We start from the raw sequence: 15200 nt of genomic DNA on the forward strand, positions 1-15200 counted from the left end.
TCGGGACGGTGTTTCCCCCCCACTCTGGGTTCTCTGTCTGTTTTGCTGCTTTCTCGTTGAAGAAAGTGGTGGTTTTACAAGTCACATCTGACTTATGTGTGAAAATATTTTTGTATTGTAGTGTCCCAGGAACTTTTGCTGACGATTCCAGTTTCCCCACGGAACATTCTGGCAATGGTGAAGCTTCAATCCCTTCTCTGATTTGTTGTCAGCCATGACCGGACGGATGTGATGCCTGTGAGCCAGAAGGGTGAGTAAATGTTGGTCACTATTCATCCGAAAAGTCACAAGACAGGTCCAGCAGGACGGCTGCCCCCTGAGGAGGACAGCCTGCCTCTGTTTTCTCACACACACAGTCTTCTCGGAGAATCCTTCATGGACCTGAGGATTTGTAAAAAGCACAACAGGACTAGGGGGACTTTAAAAAAAAAAAAAAGCTTTTTTTATCTTAATCATACTCTGAAGGGTAGACTCCCTGAATTATGCACCATGGGCATACACCTTGAAGGAACGGCTTCTTCGTGAGCCACCATGAAGGCCGTGGTAACTTCCTACGTGAGTTCTGGGAAGATGGCTCTTGAGGAAGCTGAGGGTGGGAAACTTCAGGTTCTCCACATTTTTCTTAAAGACTGTAGGCTTTGGTTTCCCATTGGTATACCTCACCAGGTTATTTGTTGAATTTTGGGGGCTGAAAGAGATACTGTACCATTTTTCTGTCTTGTATATTTCCCACATTCAGTCACATGGATAATGTGCTTCAGCCATTGATAGGCCATTCTGACTGGTCCTTACAAGTGGCCGTCACTGGGGGAGTCTGGGTTTTGTGGGCAAAAACGTTGACGTCATTCAGGGACACCTTTGCCATAGAGTGAGGCCAGGTTCCTGGAGAGCCATTACCTGGCAAGTTCCATGTGCAGAGGCTTCCATGGGAGGAACCTTCAGCATTAATTGGCCTTGTTGCGAGTGTGGAGTTGGATTCAGAGCATATTCTGCTTCATGTAAGGAAGTTCAGTGAGGCCTTAGGCACCTGTTGGAAGTTGGGGCCTCATAGTGACCTGACATGAAGATAACAAGTCCTCCTCTTCTTCCATTCCTGTGTTTAAAACAAAGGACATGGGATGCAGAGTCCTGTCCTGTGGATGCTAACACAGGGCCCTAAAAGGGATTCACCATGGTTACAGATGGAACTCTCCACGGAATCCAGCTGGGATGTCCAAGTCCCTGCCCTGGGTCAGTAATGGACCTCAGTTACCTGGTTCTTCTTAGCTTATCTCATTTACAGAGATAAGGTATCCAGCCCATGAGATCATTGAGTCCCTTCTCATGATAGAAGTCTCTGGAAGATACTATAAGATACTATTGTTTAGGTATTTGAGCCAAACTTCTCAGGATTTTACAGCTCTAGGTCATTTTGAGCAATCCCTCCCATTTACCAGGTGAAAAGGAGCAGGATCAAGTAATTGGCCCCCAATACAAGAGACCCCGTGGTCCCCAAGCAGCCACTTGACTTTTACTTTATCTTCCATGTCAGCCAGTTTGGTGTCTGACCACTTGTGGTTTCCATTCCATTCTGCTGGACAAAAAGATGGAGGAAAAAAAAATCAAGTCTTTTACCCTCGTCTCAGGAATCCTTCTTTTATTAAGGCAAACCGTAACCCATGCAAGGGTGTCTACGGTGACAAGGAGTGGCGAGGGGAGGAGTGGAGGGGTGTAAGGTCTTCTGTCCTTTTACTGGGTGTGTTCCCACTTGTGTGCTTGGGGGATTTCCATCGCTCCACCACTGTGATAGACTTGCCTGCATGGTCTGTAGAGGAGTGAGCAGAGCATGGAAGTTCATGTCTTTAGGGATCCAGGGGGAGCTGAGAACAAAGCCTTAGTCTGTCTCGTGTGCCAACGAGAGTTCATAGAAGTGGTTGGAATTTGGAAGGTATCCAAAGAGTTGTAAGCTCAGACGCTCGGTTACCTGTCATTTCTGTCCTTATCGAAACAGTCTGACTCAGTCCCAGTGTCAGAAAATGGATGTATGAAATTCAATAAAACCACATGAATGGATTTATTTGGTAGTAGCCCAGTGTACTCATGAATTTCAATTGGGTAAGACCCACTATTGGAAAAATCAGTCTGAAGAACTGTAGTGAAAATATTGCTTTTGAAAAACAACAACAAAAAATCATATCCTTAGACCCAGTTGAATACCAGGTGTTTTTCCCCCAAGTAAGGAAGTGCTTTGTATTTATCAGACTGTAATAAACTTCCTTTCACTGTGTTTTTAGTAGTAAGCAGAGGTACCTGAAGTCCTATGAGCTGTGTATTCTGTTTTTTTTTTTTTTTTTTTTAATTGTCCCTTTGATTTTTTTTACCCTCTAGGCACAGTGCCAGGATTTGTCCCCATACTCCTTCCCCGTGCTTCAGGTGTCTGATGGCTGGGCAGCCCTGTCATTGCCAAGTACTGTGTTCCCTTTGCAGTTTATTGAGGAACCCTAGGAAGCCCCCAGTTAATTGTTAGAGCTGATAATTTTGAGTCTTGAGGCTTGAAATATGAGCAAGGTGTCCCATTGAAAGTGTCTTCGTGGTGGTGTGGGTCAGCGTCACGGGGGTGGCAGCCGGAACAGCTAATCACGTTGCTCTGATGCAGGGGGTGAAACTTTGAGATAAAAGGTTTGCACAAAGAGATCATCAGGGCAAGAATTTTAAGGTTAGAAGATGGATAACGTCCTCGATTTTCGTTGGTGATAAGCATATGCCTGCATCATGAGTTAACTCGGGGGCAGGAAACCGGGTAAGAAGAGCTAAGCACCTCAGGTCTATGGGGGTGCTGGGCTGCTTTCAGGCCACCAGCACCTGCAGGGCAGTGGAGCAGCCACCCATTTCACTGGAGTGGAGCTGGAGTTGAACTTGGTGCCTAATGTATATCACAAGGCTCCAGGAGTGAGGTGCAGGGGCGTATGCTGCATATTGAGTAGGCAGTCAGCCACAGGGTTATTAATAAGTGTGACAACTGCTGTGTATTTGCATAGTGTTCTTGAGAAGTGCTGATGGACAGTGGCCGGGGGTTCACTTGTGTGGTGGGCTGTGCTTTGGTGCTGTATCGTCCCTACCCACAAATGGTCCCCTGTGGGTGGATCTGCTGTGGGGTGTAAGTGTCACTTGACATTTTGGTTTGGAGTTGCCCACAGTGTCTCTTTTGGCTCTTTCTCATGTCACATTCCTGGCTTTTAACTTACTAGGAGGAGGTAGGCACAAGGGGAAATATTCCTTCTTCCTTCCTCAGATTTAGCTTTTTAAAACACAGCTTGAGAGTTTGGATTTTTTTTTTTTTTTTTTAATTTTTATCAGTTTTGGAACATGTTGCTGGCTGTGTAGCCTTTCGGAGGTGGGTGTGGCTGGCCGCTCTGGAACTGGGGTGCACCCTAGGACTCCCCTTCTGGTCTCCTTGGGCTGTTACTGGTCAATGATCCAAGCTTCTTGGTTGCACTTGGACTTGCAGTCCCTGAAATTCTGACTTTGAAAAAGTAATTTTAACAATTTAATAAGCTACCTAATATGTCTTATAAGCTGGGGCGAATGATCTTAAGTATTTTGGTCTCTCTCATAACACAATGAACCTAATATTGGTAAAAATACAGATCTTCACTCCCCATGAAGAAGAGGCTAGATTTAATAAGCACTTATGAGCGCCGGCAGCTGCCTCTCAGATTGTATGACTCGGGCCCAGCGTGCGAAGACAGTGTCAACTTACATTTTATCTCCCAAGTATTTCTGAGGCGTTTATGTTGCTCTTCTCTCCAGTCCCTAACCTAATACACGTAATGTAATTGGCTACATATTTTCCACTAGCTAATTGGCTGGGGGCCCATGGTGGAAACCATTGTCTGGCTTGATGAAGATCAGAAATTAACATGACATTTGCACAGAGGTAATGGAATATATTAGTAATGCAGTGATTCAGGATGGTGAGAGCGCCCATTCTGTCCTGCCCATATGCAGGGGGAGAGGAGGGAACATAGGGCCCACCTCCAGCCCCGTCTCCCATCCCAGCCTCCCCCAGCAGTGGGGGAGGCCCAGTTTGCTTTCCTCTTCTTCAGAACGAACCTTAACGCAAATTAATGAATGATTCCTTTTGTCAATTAAAAAAAAAAGAAAACCCACCAACTACTATTGCAAGATTAAATCCCAATTAGAAGATTACATTTAATTCAGAAGCTCTAACATTGTTTTAATGAATTCTGTTGTAGGGTGACAGTTTATGTGAGATAAATTCATATGGTGTAGGTGGATGTAAATTCATTGGATAATGTTGAACATGTTACTTCATATATATTAGCTGTGAAATTTATTTCTTCTCTAGCTATGTCCCCAAGGAGGGAGAGTCAGAGAGAAACACGTCTTCAAAAAAGAGCCCTTTCTGTCCTTTCTGATACTTGCTCTGAAGCAGCCTTTTCTCACTTTTATTAAAAAAAAATCGTTTAAATTTCTGCATTAACTGAATTTATGATTCTTGGTGTATGCTATTTATAAAATTGAATATAGGTTTTATGATATAGGAAATTAGTCTTGGAATGAGAATATGATCCAACTTTGTAATAAAGGTAATCTGCATTTATATTGCAGATATTTTCCATTCCTCTCTGAGCACCTTCTGGGACTACACGTGCATTTTCCTGGACATACCAATTCACTGTTGAGTAAACTTTTCACCCATTAGACATCTGTTCACAGGACACCTGCCCAGAGCGTACAACCTTTGACCTAAATCATGGGTGGCAAGTGTGGTGGACACCTGGATTTTACTGCCCCCTTCCCCTGCCCTTGCTGCGCTCCTGGCAGACATCACTAGTTGATCACAATCTCTCTTCCACCCCGACAAACACCCCTAGTCTGTGCCTGTGTCTCGGGATCTCACCACTAAATTCTTGTACGCTAGCTTAAGGGTCATCGCGTATGTGAGGCAGGGGACAGTGGAAGTCAGGTGGCTTTTGAACTTTCCTTCTAGCTCACCTTTGTACACCCAGAGCATACCCCAGTGTCAGCAGTCCATGTTTGTGCTATTTGTGAACAAGTCCTTTGCACATGAACTCTGCGAGTAGGTTGGGGAGCAATTAGAGACTTTTGACAGGTGGGCACCGTACCCCTCTGATTGGTTAGGTGTTGTCTTTGCTTGTTTTTTATTTTTTATTTTTTGGTTTGTTCTCATGAATGAAACTGTTCAGTGTCATCTTTTTCTTTTTTGTCACTTTGGACAAGACAAGAAAGGGGCTGCTTGTTCTCCCTGTGCTTCAACTCAGGGTCTAACACAGGAAGAGGTGGCATTCAGGAGCCCAGCCCCTCTTTGCCGGGCACTGTTTCTCAGAGGGGGTGCCACATGGCCAGGTGCTGACCTGTGCAGGCCAGGCCCCTCCAACCACCTTCGGCCCAGTCCTCTTGGTTTTTATCAACATGGAAGCCAGCAACACCAGGCAGGAGGAGGGAGCTGCTGTACTTCACATAACATCTTCCGTGGTGTGAGCTTCTAGGAACTTCGACTCTCTGGTGGGTTGTTTTTAGAAATGCTGTTTTCTGTTAACTTAGTTCGAGTTTCGCGCAGAGGCTACGAGAGTGAGATTTCCACTGGGTCTCTGTGCAGGCTGCTGAGCTGCCTATAGAGAATTCCGTCAGCTTAATTCCTCCTTAAAGAAAAATGAGCAATTAGCACACTGACACTCTCAGTCAGTTAATGTACATTTCATTCTCATTTCAGGGCCTTGTGTTGTGTTTTTCTATGTTGGTCATGGTAACTAGAATTCTGGAAGGACTTGGGGGTAGATTGTTAAGCTCTTGGCTCATGGTCCTGGGGTGACTGGGTTGGCCTGGTCCAGAAGGACAGAGTCAACAGGCCCTGGCCCCGGCTGGTTTCCACGGTGACTTTCGGACCTTCCCTACACAGTATTCTATAGAGCTCCGTCTGATAGATAGATTGGAACAGGCTCCTCAGATACGACCATTTCACCCCTTGGTGCCCATGAGATTTTAGCAAGAATGGTCACAAATGGTCACGGCAGCCATCGTTACCCCTGCTTGTCCCCTGCTGGTTTGGGCCTTACTATGGCTGTCTCATTGATCCTAATGGCACCTCTGAATTCTGGATTTGCTGTGGAGGAGACAGAAGCTCAGGGCCCAGGGTTCCTGACGAGGGTCAGATGGCACAGCTGGGATGTGGGTTTAACCCACACTGGGCCAGTTTCTGAGCCTGCTGCTCAGCTCTGAGGATAGGCTTCATCCTCTTGATTCTTCAGGGTCCTTTTGTTTGATTCTGTTAGGGAAGGTCATACCTGCCTTCAGAAAGAAACTGGAATCAAACTCACTTGAAACTGCAGTGGAGAGATGGATCTCCCCCCCACCATTTATTTTAATAGAGCTAGTGATAGAAAAGGTCGACTTCTTTGAAAATTTTTTCACCAAACCTTCCTTGCTTACTGGCCTTTTCCACAGTGTAAAAACCTGCAGGCTCAGAGCCCTGTGAGTCTTTCTTTCCTCTGGCTGAGCAGCGATGCTCCTGGTAGAGGCCACTCCTGGAGACCCTGATGCTTGAGAGCCAACTCTGCCTCCTTGACTCCAGCAACAGAGCCACGTAGGAGGAACAGACCACTGCTTAGGAGACCAGGACAGGGAGGGGAAGCCTGGGCTGCTGGGCCCTGTGGCCAGGCAAGAGCAAGGCAGTGGGAAGACCTGTTCTGTTGCTTTTTTTTTTTTTTTTTTTGCAGCTATTTAGGCCCTGACTCTGACTATAGGGCTTGTGCCCTTTTATACACTTGGGACCAGATAGCCAGGAGGCTGGATTCAAGTGTGCTCTGTGGGGTTATTGTATTTTTAACAATGTGTACATCCAGGTATTTATTGAGGGACTTCTCTCTTCTCCCCATCTTTTAAAAAGATGCACATTGAATTATGTAAGGGTGAAATGATAGGTCATTTGCAATTGTTTTTCAAATATTCATAAAAGGAAAAATGAGACTGAATTGTGATAGTTCTGGAGTCTGCCCTTGGCTATAGGGGATCCCGTGTGCTATTTTATGTTCTAATATTTTGATAGCTTTTATCATTATAAAAATGTGTGTGGGATCGGGAGAGGACCTCTCTGGCTTCCTGACTTGTCTGGTGGCTGATATGCCAGTCACAGGGTGACTAGGTCCCTGCAGCCCATCCCCACCCCACCCCACCCCACCCCACCCCGTTGAGCTGCTTGTGGGATTGCATTGATGCTGGGTCCAGGGTGACCACGAATCAGCCCACAGTTGAAGTTCTGGACGACACAGACGCTGTGGTTTGGCCTCACACCTTATATCCCCTGCTAACCTGCAAGGTGACGAGACCAACCTAGTAGGGTATGTGGACCTGCCAGGGCTGTCTCAGAGTTTCCCTTTAACCCTCTTGTGGGACCTTTCCGAGACAAGTAGAGGCCACTCAAGCCCAGGACTTGCTTCTTGACCTCTAAGTTGCTGGTACTGTGTTTTTCTAAGTGAATCTGTGGTGTATCTGGGAAGCATGTTGAATGCGGGCTTCCAGACCCACACCCAGGCAGCCTGGTGAAGGAGAGGATGGTCCCTGAGCAGAGCTGACAGCAGCAGGGGCCAGGAATTCTATTACCCAGGCAAACCCACCTGTCCTTTTGGGCCATAGTTTTCTCATTTGTCCAATGAGGGCAGTGATGGTATCCATCCTTTGGAAAGTCCGATAGGAGCATGTCTGACCACTGTATTTTGACCTCCCTGAGATGTGTGAGACTCTGTCACAGGAGGAGACTCACTGAGGGTGTAGCTGTGAATGCTCCAGGTGGCACTATTTGGTGATTAAAATCTAAACCTTATATATTCTTGGAAGTGTGCTTTTTGTAAGAAAATAAAACATTTTAAAAATCAGCATTAGAATTTTTACCAAGATGTTTGAGAAAGAATTCTGTCATCCAAGTGTATGTGAGTTGACGAGTGTAAATATTCAGTTAGACAGTTTCAAGGAACGTGTATTATTTACTGATCAATGCAGTGTCTCCTCCAGAGCCATTACACGCTCTCATTTCCTGTCAATCTCGCTGTGCTGTTATAATCAGTCTATGGATATGCATATTAAAATATAAGAAAGTTATTGTGCATGTGTGGTGGCATCTTTTTAATTGTTAATAATGTTGCTGCTTTAAAAAGACATCAGGCTAGTTTACTCTTAGGACGGTTAATAGGCTGCAGACTTGCATGAGAAATTAGGGGACCAGAACTCAGGCCTGTGGAAAATGAGGCCTGCAGGGTACCAAGGGGTGTGCCTCTGGACATCTATTGTGGCCCCAGTCGCTGAAGCAAGAGCTTTGTGGGTGGTCATGGTGCCGGATCCATATGGGTAGAACTTCCTTATGACCCCTTTTCTCACTACTATGAATTTTGGGGAAACTTTTATAATTAAGAAGAAAATCTCATGTACATATATGCAGATGGGGGGAAATCTGACCTCTGTCTACATCAGGAATGAGGAAACTGTTCTGGAAACAGCCAGACAGTAAATATTGAAGGTTTGTGAGCCACCTGGTCTGTCCCAACTATCCCCCTTGGTCTCCTCTGTCATCCTGGTGTGCTGTAGCCCTGGACTGTATGTTAACATATAGGTGTGGTTGGATTCCAGTGAAACTTATTTACAGGCACTGAAATTTGAATTTCACATAATTTTCTTGTGCCACTAAGTAGTAATATTATTTTGATTCCCCCCCTATCCTTTTAAGAGTAAGAACTATTCTTGGCTCACTGGTGGCAAGTTGGACTGGGCCACGGGCCTGGCGTTTGCCAAGCCCTCGTTGGGGAGGAGACGTGGCGGAGCAGTGGCTGGCATTCGGCTCTTGTCCGGGCCCCGCCACCTTGCAGCTCCGTCAGAGGCTCTTCAGTTTCTGATAGAATAATAACGTGATCGGCATTTGTCTCATGCGCTTCTTGAGGTGGGATGTCCTGCATAATTAGTGATTGACTGAGAGGGAAATTCAGCAAGCCCTGCCACCCCTTTATGTAACGTAAGAGAAATTAACTAGAAGTGGGACTTGGGGACGAAAGACGAAGTGAAAGAGAAAACAAGTTACAGGACTTTGAAAAATTCACATGAGGCCTGTTTTCTCTTTAAAACGAGTCATTTCTCAAATGTGTGTCTCACCAGCAAAACTTAAGGTGAATTTCCTACGAGATGCAAATGAACATTTTTTGGAAATGGCAGTTAAAGTATTATCTCTAAAAGGTTTATTATATATTAAACACACGGAAAATAGAGTTAGTGGATCAAGTTTGGTTTCTCAGATAACATTGCTTCAATGCAACACAGGGAGAAACAGAATTATTGTCCTAGAGGTAGTCGGGTGCAGAAGAAATCTTGGAGTTAGCATCGAGTGATCAGAAGTAGACACTTTTGCCCCAAATGCCCCTTAACGTACTATGAGGAAAGAGAAGAGATGAGACAGATTGTGCATATCAAATGACGTGTCCTAAAGAACTCTCTGGAGAACAAGAACAACCAGGAATGAGCGTGAACATTGTGGAGAGAAGATGCCCAGATCGGTGTCTTCTCTTCCCGCTTTGCTGGGCTGTTTCATGTTTGCTGTTAGATAAACGCCTGAGGAAGTCCAGGCAGGGCGAATGAGGAAAAGGAGATGGTTTGTGGGGTGTTCTAAACAGAGCCCAAAGGTGTGCAAAGGCGGAGGTGGGTGGACTCCGTCCTGCAGGTGCCCCAGGCTTGCGATGGAGGAGGCCTGACAAAGACAGATGGCAGGTGGATGGGTTTCCAAGAAAGGTCTGGGAGAGTCAGTGGAGACATGGCTAAACTGAGGTGGCCCCGAAGAGGAGGCGTTTTTCCCTGTCAACAAGCCAGGATTCGTGAACCAAGGTACTGTTGTTGCAGTCATGGAACAGATATCCGGAAGAGATGAACCTCTGCAGAGCAAATATTGTGTTTTCACACAAATATCCATTGTGGCCGAAAAGTAGGAAGTGGGGGAGAGAGTGCACAATGGTGGGTGTGTGCTGAAGCTTTGCACAAGGCTTATCTTTTTTTCTTGAATGAAACAGAAATGTGTTTCATTTGTGGATCCAGGGCTCAGGTGTGGCATGTTCAGGGTGAGGTTATCTGCTAAGTGTGGCATTGACACAGGATGTGGGCTGCGCAGCTCAGGTTTGAATCCTGGTTCGGCCACTGGCTGGCAGTGTGATCTTTTGGGGAGCTCCATTTATGAACCTCAGTTTCCTCAGTTTTACAACACTCATGATGATAGCACCGAACTCACAGGGCATGATGGGATTAAATGAGAAAATACATGTAAAGTCTAGGAAAGAGTTGCCAGGTAATAAATTTTCAGAACTCTTAGAGGTGACCTTGAGTGGTTAGAAGGTAGACACCTTTGCTCCAGATGCCCCTTAACTGACCATGAGGTAAGGAGAGTGTCACAGCTGTTAGTCTTAGGCTTGTACTAAATGAAAGTGTGATCATTTCAGCAGTGCATGTGTATATGCAGGTCCACGTGGGGATGGTTGTAATGTAGATCACGCATCTTCAGAGACTCGAGGATAGTCTGTAGTTTGAGGACCCTGGAGACTGTCCATTTTCCAAGGAGCTGTGAACTTATTGTTCCCCAAGAATTTCCTGCCTCAGCATTTGTGTCTGCATCACCACTCTACGAACATCCCAGCTGTATTTGAATAACTTTGGGGGACGGTCAGCTTATGTTTTGGGAAGCCCCCTGTATCTGTGACCGATCCTTAGGCCACTATGTTTTTGCCCTATGTGAACTGGAGTCCCCTCTGGCCCCCTGCCAAAGTCTGTCTGTTCTCCTTGCTCACCTGAGAAGTGAGGGCACTGAAGAGGTCCTTCTGGGGGCTCCTCCAGGCCAGCCATCCTTGCTTCTGCAGCCGCCCCTTTCTTGGGATGGTTTTGAGTGTCCTGTGGCTGCTGTGGCTTGTTCCTCAGCACCAGGTGCCAGCGGGGTGTGTTTGCACAGGTCTCTGTGTTCATCCCACTTGTTACAAAGGTGCTTCTTTTTGATGAAACCATCTTTATCATTTGGAAGCCGAAGGTTGGCTTTTCTTCAGCCACTTCCTACTCTTCCTACTCTCTGTTGGAGAGCCCTCCCTGTTCTCTGGGAACCCTCTGTGTAGGAGGGGACATCTCTGTTTGGCGCCAGGTGACTGAAAGTCCTGGTGACCGCTGTGGGCTTGGTGCCTGCAGCAGCAGTTAATGTGCGACTGACGGACACTCTGCTCAGTGCTTAAGCTGCTGTCAGTCATGTCCTCCTCCCTGTGGTGAGCCCATTACTGTTGCTCTTGCTGTTTTGAGGTGAAAGAAGCAGGGTTAGCATCAAGTTGGAGAAAAGCTCAAGAGGAGGAATTTGGGGGTACACACAACCAGGATTATTCACCTCTATTCTTTTACTTCATTCATTCTCTCATTCATTCATTCATTTATTGTTCCACTTAAGAAATGGTCTCACTCCTGATCTCTTCTGCTTTATCCTTTGTTTGAGTGCGTGGAAATTGTATAAATTACCTACCAGTCACCCCCTTTGCCAGTCCACTTTTATTCCCTGTGAACCATTCAGACTAATTAAAGATATTGCTCTTTTGCAATATGTGGGTGGTGCTGGAGCCCACCCACAGACACAGGGCACCAAGCACTTGGTCTCCTCACGGCTTTCCCCAAGCAACTTCTCCGCCCGCCTTCAGCAAGAGTCCCAGGGAGGAAGCCAATCACCTCCTTCTCAGCAGTGGATGGTTTCAAGACGCGCTCGTGGGCATGGGATCTTGAGGGATGGCTGGATGCCTTCCCCGAGACTTAACACGTTCCCAGAGCATGGAGCCTCACCATGGCAACAGCCCTGTCACATGACACATGGGTGACACTTGTAAGGTGCTGCCACAGCTCATCCCAGGTTGAATATCTGTGACTCATTGTTGCCACTGACACCGTAACTACTGTAACTCGCAGTTGGAAGGTTCCCTGGTTTTCAGTGCCATTAATGCCTAACTGACGCCCGTGGCACACGGAGGGCTCCGGGAAGAGGAGCGTAAATAAACAGGCGTGTGCTGCACAAGCCGCCTTCATTAGCTTGGCGCCGAGGACACCTTCACCAGTCACCCTCGCCACCACATTCGCTCGCGCACTGTGTCTCTTTTTTAGGCATAATTTGTTGGTAACACCTTGGAAGCTCGAAAGTGGTTTTTATTTTTAATCAGTTGTACCCATTTCCACTTGGCAAGCTCTGCAAGAGAGGGTTCACGGTGGCCCCTTTTTCGTATTTATTTATATTCCACGCATGCAGCAGATTTACTGATGAAGGCATGATTCTGGGAATATATTTTTTTCTCCCCTCATTGTGAGATACATAGAATACATAAATCAGACTGTGGTATTATGAATCCATTGCTCACGCAGGGGCCTGAAGGTTAGGTTATATCGGAGGACTATTTTAGAGGTCCAAGATGGGTAGTATTTTAACATATTTTAATTTCTGAGTGATTCACTGAGTGATTAAAAAAGTGGATGTGGAATCTGGAAGACATTAAAGAGATGTCAAGGACAGACGGATTTTGATTTGTAGCCTAATGAAATGTTTTGCCAACTTTTAAAGATTTTTTTTTTTTTTTTTTTTTTTTGAGAGCAGAACTTTAATCGTTTGCTTGTGTTTCTGGCATGGTGAGGTTATTCCTGTTGCTGGTATGTGATGAATCCAAAGTGAAAATGGGATAATTTTTAATTAGCAAAATTATAAAACCATTTGCAGCCAAATGTTTCTTGTCTTGTATAAACTGTGATGTTTCACATTTTACTTTAAATCATTTTAGGAAATTTCATTCTGAAGATCTGTTTCAGTTGGTCCTTTACGTATGGATACAAATTCTCAATATTAGAAATTACTGTGTAGCATTCCCTTCCAGCAGCATTTAAGTCCTGGGGTGTGTTGCCTGCTTCCCGGCTACCCTCCGTGGGTGTAGCACTAGTATTCAGGGCTCCGTGTCCCAGGAGGATGAAACCAGTAGGTTAGAACTGTGTTCCGAGCTTGATGTTGTGAGCACACGGGCTTGCTTTTGTCCAGGTTACCTGTATAACTATTGGAATCAAAGTAGTTTATTTTTGCTCCCTGTTATATGTAGAACACAGCGAGAATTATTTTTGAACATATTTTATTAAGGAAATGACAATCATGAGCCAGGTCAGGGCAGCCTGATGCTCATCGCGCGGGGACTTGTCAAATGCAACAGAGCTTCAGTTGCATTTGGTTATGAATGCTCTACATCTTCTGGGAGCTTGTTAGATCCACCCTTGGAAACGAAAGCATTCTGTGAAATGAGAAGGGATGGAAGTGCTCAGAATTTGATGTGTAGCTCCTTGAACAGTTTTGCTGGGTGGGTAGTGCGGAGGGGTGCAGCCTTCCATGCCGTTTCTGCTGGGCCCTGTGGAGGGCGCTGTGCCATACCCTCACATTGTCCCACTGGCCAGGAGCAGGACAACGGGATCCAGCCTGTGCAATCCTTGTGTGCAAGGCTAACTCAAGGCTGTGCATGAGGCCCTGTCTGCAGACATTTGTCTTTGAGGACTGTAGGTGTCTCATACCAAGAGCAAAGAGGGGAAATGAGATAAGTGTCAATAAATTTCCTTCAGACAGAGTAATTTCTTAACGAAGCCTTTTCTTAAGGATTAGGGTTCCTGGGGAGTGTCACAGACCTAATCAGTAATTATTGAACTGTGAATTAAGACTTAGAGGATAGGAACCTTAATTTTAAAACAAAAGCATAGAAAAATCTGATTAATGAGTGCTAGTTTGTCTGGAATTTAAGGAGGCAGTTCTAGTTTGGCAGGTGAAAACCGTGGCTGCTGTTTGAGAATTCCTTAGAACTCCTATTTAGACCTGGGTCACACCTTGCACGTGGACATAAACATAGGCAACCTTAGCGGGAGCGACTATCCTCAAAAACACCGACAGCTGAGAGTTTCTTTAGGAAATCTAGTTTCTGCAGGACCTGGTGATGTGACCCTCTGGAACGGCAAAAAAGTGCCTTAGCTGCCTGTGTCTGCCAGCCACATCCAGGTTGGCTGTGTCTCCTTGCACAGAGAAGATCCAAGTGTCAACTACCCACTGGATTTCCAAGACTCCGGTGACGTGTTAAAGGTGGGGAACCTCACCGTTAAGTGAGATGCCTCACCAACAGCACTCTTATTGGCTTCATGTCTTTTAGGATGTGGCCCCTGGAAAATTTGAAATCACATCTGTGACCCACTTCTTATGTCTGTGGGACAGCCCAGGTATAGAACACGGCAGTTTTGTGTTTCTTATGCTGGGAATCCTTGAGAATTTCTAAATGAATTCATTTCATCGGCTGTAAACGCAGCGCAGTTAATAAACTAATGGATCATGAGCTGAACAGGAGAAAACCCCTCTCACTCGCTTCTGTTCTGTGCACCTCAAACAAACATCCTGCTGGGGTGCAGCGTGTTTAGTGGGCATGCTGGGGACATCTGACATCTTCACAAGTTGTCTTCTGTGGTCACGTGTACCTGTGCCTCTCGCCTGAGATGTGCACACCCTCGAGGCTGCATTGGATCAGTTCGGCTTTCCCGGAATCCCGAGTAATTCATTCTGCTGGGTCTCCATGAAGAGGCTTTCTTTTTCCTTTAAGATTTTAGGAGGAAAAGGCGTTGTTTCTACATTCTAAATGGCCACATGTATGCTGGCGTGCCACGTGCAACTTGAACGTGTGCAGTGACATTTCCCAGCACCCGCGGGCCCCTTGGATCTGTGCTGCAGACCCTTCCCCAGCACAGCCACCCTTTCCCCTCCCCACTGCTGTAAGGTGTGTTTTGTAAGAAATGTTTAAGGTAAAACTTGGTTTCTGTTCGAATCAGTACCTTAAAGAGATCTCTCCTGCTTCTCCCATTGAGAAGTATTGTCTTCCCCATACCAGGGATTGGACTGGGGTACTTGACCACTGAGCCACATCCCTAGCCTTTTTCTTTTCTTTCTTTCTTTTTTTTAAATATACATATATTTTTAGTTGTAGGTGGACACAATACCTTTATTTTATTTATGCTTATATGGTGCTGAGGATTGAACCCAATGCTTTTTATACATGCTACGCAAGTACTCTACCACTGATCCCCAGCCCCCAGCCCTTTATATTCAAGTGAAAGTGAGGTTCTACAGCATGTAGTCTACA

At 45.8% G+C, this 15200-nt stretch overlaps 1 protein-coding gene across 4 annotated transcripts in view; it reads left to right on the forward strand.

The window, feature by feature from the left end:
- The window catches only part of Foxp1 (forkhead box P1), a 523563-nt gene that overhangs the window by 78522 nt on the left and 429841 nt on the right, over positions 1-15200 (forward strand). For all 4 annotated transcript variants that reach the window (XM_076841227.1, XM_076841222.1, XM_076841223.2 and 1 more), the window contains exon 3: positions 122-250. The gene's annotated coding sequence lies outside the window, so the exon portion shown is untranslated. The remainder of the gene's footprint in view (positions 1-121; positions 251-15200) is intronic.

Source organism: Callospermophilus lateralis, chromosome 20 (genome assembly GCF_048772815.1).
Source record: "Callospermophilus lateralis isolate mCalLat2 chromosome 20, mCalLat2.hap1, whole genome shotgun sequence".
NCBI classification, from domain to species: domain Eukaryota; kingdom Metazoa; phylum Chordata; class Mammalia; order Rodentia; family Sciuridae; genus Callospermophilus; species Callospermophilus lateralis.